Source organism: Thunnus maccoyii, chromosome 7, assembly GCF_910596095.1.
Source record: "Thunnus maccoyii chromosome 7, fThuMac1.1, whole genome shotgun sequence".
Taxonomy (NCBI): domain Eukaryota; kingdom Metazoa; phylum Chordata; class Actinopteri; order Scombriformes; family Scombridae; genus Thunnus; species Thunnus maccoyii.
The window spans coordinates 4,631,962-4,647,284 of NC_056539.1; the positions used below are offsets into that span (position 1 = coordinate 4,631,962).

General features: G+C 37.9%; 1 protein-coding gene across 2 annotated transcripts in view; it reads left to right on the forward strand.

Moving 5' to 3' along the window:
- si:ch211-51h4.2 overlaps positions 1-15,323 on the forward strand; it is an 87,075-nt gene that overhangs the window by 31,474 nt on the left and 40,278 nt on the right. The gene's annotated exons all lie outside the window — the stretch shown is intronic.

The window sequence follows — 15,323 nt, forward strand, 5'->3', positions numbered from 1 at the left end:
TACATCTCTATTATATATAGTTCAGTACCCTGCTTGATGATTTGTATTAGATAATGAGATGTGTCCAGATGCCATGAATGGATTTAGCAGCCATCAGATACATGTGTAGTGGATAACATACTTGAGTGGTCTGAGGGAATAAATCTTGAATAAATTGTGACATTATTGGAAGAAAGAAAAAACTCTAAGTGGACCACTCCTTTACAACCAGTTAATACAATTTTCTTGATCGTAGACAGACTTAACACGCAGTTAACATCTGTTCTTGGGTTGGGTGGATATGCACATTACTGCAATTGACTGTGAATAAATCTGTAAAACTAGAAAAGCTGATAAAAAGACTTACTGAAGTGGCATACAAATAGAGGGTAAAGCCGAGGGAAAAAGTGAGACATTGCTTTTATGGTCGAAAGAAAAATATGGAAAAAGAACAGGGGAGCAAGAGAGATACGGAGATCAAACTTTTATTGCTGTTGCCAGACTTCTGAGAAAATAAAACACTCAACATATTTTTTTTCATGCTTTTTCTCTCTCCTCTGTAAAACGACGTTGACCCAAGTGTTTGTTTGTGTACAGTATTTGCTTTTTCAATGGTTTTGTACATTACTCTGTCACAGTATTTCAAGTGAGTTAAAACATACATACAGCATATTCAAAATGCTAAATATAACAGTAATTAATTTAAGCATTACATAAAGCTTTTATTTCAAATATTCAATAGTCAACTTGTGTTCCTACCTGTGTAGCATTATTGTTGCTGCTGCATAATATCGGCTTAACTGAGTGCAGTGATGGAACTTATAGTTGATATCGCCAACATTAACACACTTGAGTACTATTGTCCCATTGTTACCTGTGCACATGTAGCTCAGGGTCCCAAAGAAGAGCAATTAAGAGGCAATTTACTTTTGGTGAGTGGGGAATTCACAGCAGCAATTTATAATCAAATGCACAACAACTTTGAAACTATGGCCAGTGCTTCCAATGATAAGATATATCTGAATGTGATATTTTGATCATGTCACTGCTTGGTCTCACTTATAGAAGTCTAGCAGCTCATATTACTATTAATCTCTATAGAATATCCTAAAATAGTACTTCCCCTTAAAAAAAAGTAGAATTAGAAATATCACACTGCATTCAGTGGTTATCAATTGTGTAAACTAAATCATGTCATTTAAAATTTATTGTGGAGCCTTTTGCTCTCTTCCTATTTGATTAAAAAAGACTAAATAAAAATATTTCAAGAGTCTCCTCTCACCTTCACGCTTCAGCTGTGTCTGTATTCACTCCCTAAAAGTTTACATCCTTTGGCCATTTTTGATGGATTTCATGTCATGCTATGACTGCTGTGTGAGGTTGCACTGGCAAAATGGATGCAAGTGTGTACACTTGTGGCCTCATGCAGAAGTTGTGGCGCTTATTGAGCTCCCACTGAGTGTGTGGTGGTTTTGCGCTTTTTCAGGTCAGTGCGTGCCATCATCAGGGAGTTTTTACAGCTCAGTAGGAGCTCTTAAAGTAAGTCTTTAGGCTGGGACCAGAGAACATTTAACACCTTTGCTGTTACATCTGCTGCTGGCAAATGGGAAATACACTGGGTTAGAGTCTGGCTGACACTTTCAATGACACTGCTAACACAATGTAAGAATACAGCCTGCCTATGATTATGTAATAACCTTATCACCAGACAAAAATGTTAATAGTGGACAATTCTGTAACACTCCAATTATATTTTTAGCTAGCTACCAGCATGGTTCTAGGGATGGCAATGTCTGTCAGTCGGTCCAACACTTTGGTCCAAACTGAAATATCTCAACAACTGTTGATTGGATTGCCATAAAATTTTGTGTAGACATTAATTTTCCCCAGAGGATGAATCCTATTGACATTGCGGATCCGCCAATCGTTCCTGTAGTGTCACCTGCAGGTCAATTTTCTTACTCATCTAGTGAAATATCTCAACATCTTCTAGATGGATTGGCACTAAATTTTGTAGAGACATTCATGGTTGAAATGCTGACCTGGTACTAGCCAGTCCACAGAAGCCCACAGGTTGTGAAACAACTTTCAGCAACTTTTGGATGGATTACGCGTTAATTTTGTCACTTAATGTTGACATTAAATGTAAATCTGAAGGTGTGGGATTGTCCATAATGAACATAACTCATACCATAGAGATACTATACTTGTAACGTGAGTAATTATGTAACTTTATGGAAATTTGCCTTTAAAAATTTACTATAGTTTCCGCAATCTGAAAGGACTTTAAGGTCAGTTTAAGGTCACAATGCAGCAAAATACTCAGTTTTTAATTTGTCGTAGATACAATCTAATGTATAAACCTAATGCCTTATACTTTTTTCTAGTGTGGAGAAGGAAATCCCTAATGCCTCTTTATAATTAAATAGACAATAACTTTTCAAAATTGGGGCCAGCAACTTTAAAATACCTTAATGTGTTATGTGCCGTTTGTTATTGCTTGGTGTCTCAGTCTGAGAACTCTGTAACTCTTTCCATCTTCCTAAAACATTACTTGCTAACTGAAAAACTGAAACTGAAAAATTGTTTAGTCACTGGAAGAAATGCTTACACAGCTTTCCTTTTATTTTTTTCATATACTGGCCTTGCCTGTCTTTGACTTTGGCATTGTTGTTGCTGCTGACAGTTTGTCACAATTCTTTCATTACATAGAATCCTCCAAGGACAGAGCTTTCAGTTTTCTAGTATGCCCAACTTTGTTCCTCTGCTGCATATATACCATGATAGTTGTTCAGTCAAATCATTGATGTTCAGGCAGATGTTCAGATGCTATAGGGATTGGTACTAGAAGAGATTAATGTCAGTGTTATTTAGTTATATCCCACTGGCAGCAAGAGTCAGTCATGGCCTTTTTACTGTTACACAAGACAGTAGTTTGGCAGTTTGTGGTCTTTTGGGAGGAGCATCCAAACTGTCATTATAAAAAAGTACAACATTTAACACTAAGAAAAATTGTCTCAGTGAACCAACGTAGTGTATGCTTCTCTGAAGGATAGATTCACTGTTTATCAAGCTAAACTATATAGCTTACCTATAAAGTATGTTTCCCATCCTTTATGATCGACCTGTGGCAGCTTCTTAAAGTCCAGCGTGGCAAGCCAATAAATACTGAAAATTTTAATGATTTTATTACTAAGTTTTGCTTTTTTGCACTGCTTGTGCTTGTTCAATAGTCGATGAGGTTTTAAGAGAGTTTCATGTTGTTCGTTTAAATAGTCTTCTAGGACTCTCTGACAGAGACAGTGTGTTAAGTAGCCAGAAGGATGAATCTATTATCTTTTGTCCTAATGTGTCTGATCATAGTACTACTCAAAAAGAGGTTGAAAGGAAGATAATCCCTCCCTACTCTGTTTCATTCATTCATCAAATGGATGCAATTCCGAAACGTTGTATCCACCGTTTTACAGCTGCTCCTTTGACCACTAGTCACACACCGGCACACTTCTGGGGGCTTGAGTAAACAGCGCTAACGAGGGCGCTGCTTTTAAATGTCATCGACCCAAGACAAGCGTGTTGTCAGTTAAAGACACACCTTCAAGCTAGTATCCCTGTTGTAATGGAGATGAAAATCCCTGCCCCACCTCTGGCCCTGCGACAAACCTAGGGCCCATTCCCAGCTTCGTTCCCTGTGGACAGTGTCCCACCCCCAGCGGCAATCCTGGCAGCAAAACACATTTGAAACTGTTTTGTACACATAATGTAAATCACAGTGTGTTCTTTCTGTCAAAATATCAAAAACTAACCCGTAGGAATTAACTTTTTGAGCTCTGGACCCGTATTTATCAAAACTGCTAGAAGTACATTTTTGTGGAAGTGGAAGATAAAAGTAAAAATCCTTCACCTTTATTCCTACTCGCAAACTTAACAATGAAAGCTATTTGTCAAATTTGTTTCAAATTAAAACACTCTAAGGAAAGCTCCAGAGGGCTCTGAAGTTGGTTAAGAGTACATCATAGATAGCTGTGTTACAATACACACCTTCTGAGACATCATGGACTAGTACAAAATAGTCGTTATAAATGTATTAGATTGTTGTTTGTTTCACATGTTAATTGTTACTGGAGGTACACACAAAGAGGATAAACTTAAAACTTTTTTTTCCCCAAAAAATATCACTGAGTAAAATTTAAAATAAATACTGTGGCAGACATATGGTAAACCCTTGTCTCTGATTGGTTACTCCTGCTCAGAGTATACATGTCATTACTCATATGATCACTGGAGAGCTGCTCTTAGTGTGAGTGAGCAGTGAGTGCTCTGTCTGTGTCTCTACACTGGAGGTGTTCAGGAACCGTGTTAAGCCTTCAAACAGTGATAATCCTTTAAACGCATTACTCTGTAGTTTCAACTGGACTACCAGGATCATATGTCTTTATTTCACTCTAACCAACACGCCCCCCCACAAATGCAGCTCTGTTTGAACACAGGACTGATTTCGGTCTGAACGTAGCCATAGTCTTACACTTCTCAGAAAGAAGTTGCTTGATAAATATATTTCATGGATCACACTCAGGGAAGAACTTTGCTCATACGGCTCTTATGAGTATTCATAAGTTAAATTCTTAGAGATTTGATAAATATGAGCCCTGACCCTCACTGTCATACATACACTCACACACACAGGTGTATAGTATTTAGCTAATTAGACTTCTCCGAAGTCAAATGTTGGTTTCTACTCACCAATTTCCTTACTACTACTGAAAACAGTTGTTTTCCAGAACCCGAAAGATTGGACTCCAGTCAGTATTCTTTATCAGTACACTGGTCTCACATTTGGAGCTGGCTGGCATGAGTCCTCTAGGCTCTCTGATATGTAAAGAAGCACTGTCTTTCTTTTGAAAAGGGTGCCTTTTCTAGCTTACAGAAAATCAATGCAAAAATGCATGTTTTAACTCACAACCTGGCCTAACCAGGTGTCTATGAACATGCGTGTTTGACAGAGAGAATGACAGTCAGCAACAGTTCAGTTTGACACCATAGCAGCCCGTAATTGTTCATAAGCGTAGCATCAGCACAGTTGGGAGTCCATTTGACAATTTCACCATCATTAAGTCTTGATGAACACACAATATCAAACAAAGTCTACTCATAAAAAACAACTATGCTCTCACTTTCTCTTCAAGACACTGTGGATTGAAAATTATCCACCATGTAGTCTTTGCTTCAATTTTCACCTATCTTACTCCTCAAGTATGACTCAAACATCTGGAAACTTGGGGTGTTCCATTTTGGCTTACAATGTATATTGTGGCCAGTGCCTTTCCTAATATGCCATAAACGGGATGACTGAATATATGTTGGGGCTTTGGGAGAATGGCTATCCATACACCACCACCACATAAGATCAATGACTTTGTCTCTCCAGAGGAGGAGGCAGCCAGTGGAACCTTTATGACTCCCTAAAGGATATTCTGTCCTTGAAGAACAATGGATAAATTGGACAGATTGATTTTTGATTGCCCAGATAAGACACACACACCCTTAAAACACCATAAATGCTGTCACACACAAACACAAACACACAGTTGTCCATCCTTGCCTGAAAATAAAAAGTGAGTCTGTGTCACAGAGGTGTTTGTTTGATTCTGCAGTCACCTCTGGGGCATAGTTTTAGAAGGACGTAGACAAAATAATCTGAACACCTCATAAAAACCAACAAATGACGCTGACTGGTTTTGTTTTGGTTAGGTTGTTGTTTCATTTATGCCCTATAGATGGAGACATTTACACAGAAACTCAATTACACATGTATCTGAATGCACACACACACACACACATACACATACAGTATAAGAAAAATGTGTCCTAGAGCCCCAAACAGGGGGAGGTATTAAGATTTAGAGGTTCAGGACTGGAGCAGGGCACCGAGAGCCATTCCCTCTACTCTGCATCAATATGAAAGAGAGCCAGGCAGGCAAGGCCAACTGCACCAGAATAAAACACACTATCATCAAGCACCAGCCATTTATGGCCCAGCAAATGTGATTTTTCTCTTTATGGCTGAAATATTAATGTTTCCATCTTGGTATACTTCGAAAGAAAACAGCAGTTTCCAGACCCTGAGCTGCCAAGAGGGGGGTCAGAGAGAAAGCGACAAAGGGAATTTAATAAGTGATGCCATGGCAAATAAAAAGGTGGGGAAAGTATGACCTTCAGTCAGTGACTACTGTAAGGCATCAAAGCCAATGTAATGTGGATTATTTTAATGTAATTTGTGCCTTTACTGAAAAAGCACTTTATGTCTATTCTATTAAAATACTCTACAGTATATATAACTTGAATTATTTGGGTCTAAAACTATTCATTATGGAAGCCAAAAAATACATAAAACAGTGTTCAGAGTATGTAATGAGCTATACATCACTTAGCTAGAGCACAGCTAGAGCTAAAGATTAGCTGTTTAATCAATTACTTGATTAAGAGAAAATGAATTGTCAACAATTGTGACAATCAATTATTCATTCAGGTCATTTATCAGGAAACAAGACCAAGAGTCTACAGCCATGCTAGGGGCTCTGTAAGACTGTACTTCAGTTAGTTAGCATTAGCAGGTATAATGTTAACCATGTTCACCATTTTGGTTTATTGTGTTATCATTTAATTAGCACTAAACACAAAGTACAGTTCAGACCAATGGGAATGTCATTAGTTTTGCAGTGTTTGGTCATAAAGCAAGTGTTCATCACATGATTCAAACTCATTGTTGTGCTAGAGGAAAAATCAGAGGATCACCAAAGTCATCTGAATACATCATCTGGGAACCATTAATGTCTGTACCAAATGTGCCAATCCCACAAGGAGATGTTGAGATATATCAGGAAAAGTAAGAAGATCCAATCAAAGTCCTAATATGTCTTCTGTGGACCTTGTAATCTTTTGTAAATTTCATGGCAATCCATCTGACTGCTGTTGTGATATTTTATTCTGAACTACAAATGCGAACTTCATGATTGCACTAGAGTAAGTCATAGGTTCACTAAAATTAGTAGGATTCATCCCATGTATGGATGTGTATACAAAATTTCATGGCAATCCATCCAATAGTTGTTGAGGTATGTCAGTCTGTACAGAAAATGGTGGACTGACTGACAGACCAACATTACCATCCCTGGAGCCATGCTGCTAGTATTGCTAAAATGCTAAAGATTCACTAGTTCTGTCCTCTGAAATGTGAAGATTCGCTGCTTCCCCTTTTTAGACTGTTATTGGACAAAAAAAGACATTTGAAGATGTCAGTTTGGGCTTTGAGGGACTGTTGACATTTTATAGACTAAACAATCAGCCAAGAAAATAACAGATTAATTGACAAGACAATAAGATTGTCTAGATTGTCTGCCCAGTTAAGTAGTTGCATGCACAGAAAAACTAGTCATTCCCAGACACAACCAATCAACTTTTTGTTGCACTTAATAGAGATTGATATTTCCTGGGAAATAGGATTGGGCCACTTTAGTTTTTAATATTCCTTAAAGAAATGCCACAGTATTTTGTTATTTTGAATTTAAAACAGCAAAAACATTGTCTTTCAGCTGTCTATCCCTGTAGTTTTAATATTGCTTAACTGGACCCAAGTACAGAAAACACACCACACAGGAAATTTCTGACTTCAAAACAACCTGATATTTCTTTTGTTTTCTGAAGTCACCACAAAAAGAAAAAAGAAAGAGAAAAAAGAAAATCTACTGCTAGGATGGACAGAATGGAATGGAATGCCATGAAGGACATTACTGTTTTTCTACATAAGTGAGTCACATTTTTTCATTGTAGAATTACTACATTATATCATGTTGGCCTACATACAAATAGGGAGGGTTCTTGTTCCTGACAGACTTCCCTTCCTGAAACAGCCAAGGTTCTGTGGTGCTGTTATATGAAGCATTCAGGCAGTTGTAACACCTGTGTTGAGTTATGAAATACAATTTCTGTGAAAAGAGGAGGTGATCAGAGATGTCCCCTCTTCTCAAACACATGATGGTTTTTCTAGCCACGGTGATATCATCCTCCCAACTATCTTGTTATCCAGCCCAGTATCCACTGGAATCACAGCCATCTTTGATGATTCAAAACCTCACAATTTTAGTCCAATGTTATTGTTCAGCACCAATGTATAAAGTAGTGTGGGGTCTATGCAGTGAGGCAGAAAGTAAGGGTGGTGGATGGGTGTGTAGTATGACTTTCATGCAGGATATTGGAGTTGGTGTCCTGTCACTGACCTGCTATGCATTTTTTAAATTAAGGGTAACCACGATCTTTCCATAACTAAGTATTGCCTAACCTTAACTGTATCTTAACCACAGTTTATTTGCCTTAACCTTGATCTTTCCCTAACCCTTACCGCATCCCAGGTGCCATGCACAGATATTGTAGACAGCTTATATTAATATATATATATATATATATATATATATATGTATATATGTATATATGTATATATGTGTGTGTGTGTGTGTGTATATATATATATATATATATATATATATATATATATATATATATATATATATATATGTGTGTGTGTGTGTGTATATATGTATATATGTGTGTATATATATATATATACACATTTTTTTTAAAAAATATGGAAATGGCTGTAAAAAAGAATTCACTGAATATAATCTGGAGTTTTGCAGAATTGTCCAATATCTGTGTTCTTGTCAGGTGATAAGGTTGTATTATCTTGCAAGGACAAAATATGTAATATATGATAATAAGTAAAATGAAATACCATGAGCTCACTGATCTAGAAGAACAGTAAAGCATTATGTCTGGAACATGCTTCTCTTGGCTGCAAATAGCTGAACATGTAAGATGGTAGTATATTTGTAAAAACGTGAGTATTATTTTGAGTGACCTATAGTTACCCACAATACCCTTCTCTGTGTAAACCCACAGGCATTTACATATACAGTATCTTCTGAAAAAACATAATTCCAGTGCTATTCATTAACATTAAAATAATTCATTGTTACAGTTAACACCAAAAGAAGAGGAATACACCACCAGTACCTCCAAATTTGTGTTACTCCCATGTTGTGTCTTCTTAGCTTATGTGTTGGAAGGTACCTCTGACTGGGCTGCACTGCCAGTTTACAGAAAGTGAAAATTAATGTAACAAAATTCTGCTGCTGGCTACTTGGTTTACTGGTTGTTAAAGTATAACAGAGACATAACATGATTGCTTAGTTGCATACTGTGTTTGTTTATTTTTCTTTGTCACATTAAAAGTCAGAAAATGTATGGAAATGGTTTTTTCAGCATTTTCCAGGATTTCAGCACATTCTCAAAACGAAATCAGTGCTGGAGTCTCTTTGATTACCTCCCTTCTCAGGAGCATAATCCTAAATAAAGCAGCCCATAATTTATTCCAATTTCCAAACACTGGCCTCAGGGAGATATTTCTCTTCTGCAAAAACACTTTGAGAAAGTGAAAATTAGATTGGTGCATCTAGGTCTTTTTAAGTCAAGTTTATGAAAAGGGAATGTGAAACCTTGGTAGTAAATAACTTATAATTTTGAGTGTTGTTTTGGCAAGAGTTAAATACTGTAACAGTTCACTGGAGATCTGTGACAGTGAAGGACAGACATGTAAGCAGCCTCCAGGGCAGTTTTCTTGATTGGGATTGATTCTAGTGAGACTAAGGTCAATGTAAGCAACTTAATGGCTTTCAGACAGACACATCAGCAGTTTGTTTTCCTTCCAGGACACTAAAAGTGGAAACTATTCCTGTCACTGCCTCCCTTTACATGCCTTTAAGAGCAATCAATTATGTGTTTCCATTTTCTGACCAGACTGAAGTGTTTTCTCCAAAGTTCCAGTAGTTCTTTACATCATACCTACTATAGCAAATCAGACATTATGCATGTATATAACAATTTCATTTAGTGTACTTTTACTGTTACCAAGGATAGCATCTCCTTCTCAATGGTCTCCAGATGTATTTGAAGACATGTAAAAATACTCTGCTATGACTAACTATTTGCTCCGATATGGTTTCTCCACAAAAAAATTCAGTTACCTCCTTAAAAATTCATAAGATAACATCCTTCTCCCTCATGGAAAATTCTAGAATCTATGAATATGTAAATATTTTTATTTCAAAAATGTAACTACTGATGCAAAATTTCTCCTATTTCACTGTCCATTCTAAGAGTTTGTGCAATTGAGGCTTCAAGTTTCCACATAACACTTATGTAAGTTGCATACTGGACCACATTTGGCCCAAACTAGTTGTGATGTCATAAATAATGCTCATGCCTTAAACTCAGATTTAAGGTGAGCACAGAGAAACTTTCCTCCTTCAGCAGATGAATGTGAAAACAGCCTTTAAGAGTTTTAAACTCTAAGCTTCACTGTGCAGAATGATGTACGTGCAAACATTTAACTGAAGGAAGAAGAATAAAAACACATTTTGATTGGAGGAGGATTTTAAATGAAGTATAAAACTCCTGCAAAATAGTACATTTTGTATATGTGAGAAATATTTTTATAGGTTGTGTAAAACTGATTTCAATTAATAAATGTTAAGTTTCCATCAAGAGAAAAATAATCAAAGCAACAGATGCAAATCTTTACTTCTGTTTTTCTCTCTCCTGGTCTCCTCTCTTCTCATCCCCTCTCATCATGTCCTTTTTGTCTCATATTTAGTCACATTACTTTGCCTGGAGCCAAGAGCTGTGAAATAAAATTGTGTGTATACACACACACACACACACACACACACACACACACACATACACAGTATATAGTTTAACTCTATATAAAACTATTATTTGTTTTATGAGGACAGGGGGGACCCCCCTGTACTAAGTCAGAGCCATTGATTGGCTTTATGTCTCCCAGCAACATCTTTTTTTATGAATTTATTCCATTTGACTTACTTAACTTTAATCAGTTTTACAGGCTGAAAGCTAAAACTATTCATTTAGTTTACATTAGATTTTAATTAGTCTTATATAATCTCAATGTAAAAAGCTAGCAACCAAAATCTGTCAGCTTGCTAGCTTGCTAGACAGCATCAGACAAGTTCTTGCCATTTCCTAAAACGTTAGCGAGGCTACATGTTACATGACATCATGTGTCTTTGGTAACTAACTTTTCATCTTACCATTTTCTATCATCAATAATCATTTACCATCATTTGTCATTATCTGCTCCACTCACCACTGTCCTTCTTTCTTTTCTCTTCTTCCTTTTTTTTCTTTCTTTTTTCACTCCTGGATGGATAATTCCTCTCTCTTTTACACAGTCAATGCAAACAAACTTGCGCTGGTCACAGAGATGGCAATGAGATGGGGCCCCTTAGGGGGGGGTTTCCTAGTACTGGTTGTCGCTGCAATGGTGCCGCAGTTAAGGGGAATTCCCACATTTTGAGACAGTGTGTGTCAGCCCTCGGGGGCCACCTCATGCTGGGGGCCCCAAGCAGTTGCCTTGCCTGTTTATAAAATTTGCCTCTGCCCAGCAACTTTCTTTATTTAAAAAAAAGGATTGCTGGATGCAATAGCGTATTCAGCATATAGGGCAGGCCGGTGCTGCTCGTTCCCTCTCGTCTCTTCTCTCCTTTCATCTCACCTTTTCATGTTTCCTGTTTTCTTGTTCCCTCTTGCCTCCTCTATTCTCCTCTTGTCTGCTCTCCACTAGTCTCAGCTCGTATCCTTTCGTCTCCAGTGCACTTGTCTCATCTATTTTTGTCTCCTCTCCTCTACTCTCATCGCATCTCATTTCCTCATCTCTCCTCTCTTCTCCACTTGTCTTGTCTCCTCTCCTTTTGTCTCCTTTCTTCTTGTCTCATGTTGTCTTGTCCCCTCTTGTCTTTTCTCCTCTCCTTTTGTCCCCTCTCCTCACCTCACCTCACCCCTCATCTCTATAATTTCATCCAAATCAATGTGCTGCTCAAGCAGCCCCTGTTGGCCTGACATCTGACTGATTGCTTCACACAAAACCTCCAGTTGAATAAAATAACATTGGAGCCCAAATGAAGTTGATACACCTTGATAAGAACTCTATTAAGTCTTTGTGAAATAGGCCCGAATGAAGCTTTGGCCATTGCATCAACCCCCACATAGAAAGGTGAATGAACACACACACTCACTCGCGCACACACACACACACACACAAACACACACGCATGCTCACACACACTTTTAAATGAATCACACGCATCGAGTTGTGGAATTGTGTTGGAAGGTAGATTATTCATGGAGAATCGACTGCAATTTCACGGCTTTCTGGAAATAATTAGTGTGACATTTATTTAGGTTTTATAATTGGTTAAGACTCCAGACTCTCACCTCTAATAAAGTTGTCATTGAACCTTTAATGCTGGCTCCCAGTGACAGCAGGGGAATATTGCAGCCCGGTGCAAGGCGGCCAAATCATTTGGAAGAGGACAATGCAGTCAGGTTTATGGTGCGTGTGTGTGGTTAAGTAAAATGTGGTCCATTCTTCCTCCAAGCCCTAATGAAACTGCCCACCATGAGATGATGAGACAATTTCTCAAAGATTTTTAAAGAGGTCTAACTGAGGTTTCAGTTCATCTAAAAAGCATTAGTTGACAAACGGGAATTTACTCACGTCATTAGAACCAATCTTCTTTTCCTGTTTCTCATCTCTCCTTTCCTTTTCTTTTTTTCTTTCATTCCTCCTCATCCTCGCTGCCTTCATCCCTGTCAACACATTTGTCCTGCCATTTCCTCACACTTCTCTCTGCGCTTTCTGGATTCATCCTTTTCTCCTCCTCAACACACATCTCCCCTCTTCTGTCTCAATTATTTGGCTTATTCACTCCACTCCTCTCTTGTGTTTTCCTACTTCACCTCAATTTTTTACCCCTGGCTGGAAAATAGTAAATATAAGTTTATCTTCATCTCCAGCATTTTCACATCTTTCTTTTTCCATTAGGAAAGAGACCAGAGTGTGTCTTAGTTGCACTAAGACACAAAGGTTACTCTATTTTCTGGGCACACATACACAGGGCTCACTTATCTCTCTAAATGTTGCACATTGGTTTGTGTCTACAGCGAGGTAGCTGAGTGGTCTCACCAAAGCATCCAGAGTGGATTTTGTCTCTCTCAACACAGATCTTTATCCCTTGTTCCCAGACTATTGACACTTTGCTTATAGATGCAGGTGGAAGTAGACAAGCTGCCATTAATGCGGTGGCACCTCAGCGTATAACACTGTAATGTACTCAACTACATTTTGTCCAGTTTTAACAGATGCATAGACATCTGTCCTGCTCTGTGCTGTTACCAGCTGTTCCAACAAACAACAAACTGAAAGTAAAAGCCACAAGCCTCTGCTCCATGAAATCTATTTCACTTTCATAAATCTGCATTAAATCATCATGTTTCGTTGCATTCTGAACAACATGCCGACAAAGGACCAACAGAGACCGCTAAAGAAAGAGTGATCTGCCTAGATGGGGCCATTTCTTCTGATCATAATGCAAGAAATCGTGGGGTTTGATGATTTAAATCATATGCTAGCAGGTAATTACTGAGCTACTCCAGTAATTTAAAGATCCCCTCCAGACATGTATCAAGACATATAAAAATACTCTGCTTGGAACAGCACTGCATGTTTGATATGTTTTTTTCCACAAAAATGGTATAATTACCAAGTTCAAATCCTTAAAATGGCGTCTCCCCCTTCTCTCAGTAAAAATTCCAGAATCTATGAATATGCAAATATATTTCATTTCATACCTTTAACTGCTGGACACAAGATGTCTCCTACCTCACTGTAAAGTTCATTCTCAGTGTTTGTGCACTGGAGTTTTTAAGTTTCAGCATCACACTTGCGTAAGTTTTATACTGGACCACAATAGGCTTTAAAACTAGTTGTGATGTCACAAATCATGCTGGTATTTTCAATGAGCATAGAGAAAGTTTACTCTTTCAGCAGATGAATGTTAAGCCTTCTAGTGTCAAACTCTGCACATACATCATTCTGCACAGTGAAGCTCAAACATTCAACTGTAGGAACAAAAAGAAAAACATATTTCTGTGTGGTGGGGGACTTGAATAGATTTCTCCACACAGTACTTTCAGATCCAGAATATAGAGGTTGCACGGTGGTACATCAACGTTTTATTTCCTCCAAGCCTGTGTCATAATTAACGTTAAACTGAATAACTTCCACATTTACACAGACTACCTTTATCTGTCAGAGGGGACATCTGTCAACTATAATTTCACACAAACATCTCTGCTTCAACTGTCAGTGTAAATGTGTTCAGTTCCACTCTGACACTGCTGTAATAGCGATGGCGCTTGACAGCACAACACATAAATCAGCCGAATATGGCTGATGAAGGCATTTCTTCAGTGTCATGGTTGCAGGGTGAGAAACAAGACTCCTGCATGAATTATTTTGAGAATCGAATTTCAGTAACCTAAACTAAATTCATGAATTTGAGGACTGATTATTTGGCAAGAAATAATTACAGCTGCAGTGTAATCTGGCAAGTCGTTTGTTGTGAGATTAAGTGCACATGAATGAGTAGGGGCAAATTTAAAGTGTTTTTGTTTAGGTGACGTTTGCAGCTAAATGGTCAAATACAAGATTCACAGAACCACCAGTTTACCTGCTACCAGTGGATTGAGAAACATAGCAGCAGTTAGGTGAAGTGAGTTTTGAAACAAGACAAAATTGAGTTTAAGCTGTCTAAATCACAGGCTAACTGGCTTTTCAGAAGAGTTTTAGAAAGAGTATGAGAGGACAAACTTAATAAAAAAAATGTTTTTTCTGACCCTGCAGCTGTTGGTTTGTGTCTTTGTCTACTCTCTGCAAAACTGATTTCTTCTTTTACATTTCTGCCAACTTCCAGCCATTTGAAGCAGCTGTCAGTGTTTCACTACAGGGAGTTTTGTGCTGTATGTACATCTGAAAGTGAATCACAGGTGCCGGACAACAAGTCAAAGGAGATTAGATATGAAATAAATTAAAGCTGCACTTATATTTTACATTATATTTACATATTCTCATAATTTTTTAAAAATGTCATAAGTATTGACGAACCCATGGAGAATCGTTAGTTAGAGCTGACAGGGACTGCAGAGCTCTCACCGCTCTCAGCAACCTTCATCTGTTTGAACTATAAAGGACATAATTATGTGATTAAGTCTCCATGCTGCAGCCCATGAAGTCCTGGCTCGTAAACGTCATGTAAAGCACGAGTGGAAAACTACAGATGTGTAAAAGTACAAAACTTTTGATTTCAAATGGACTTTTCAGAGGAGCTCAGTTGGTAGACTGTAGACTGTGAGACTGTCTAAGAACTTTT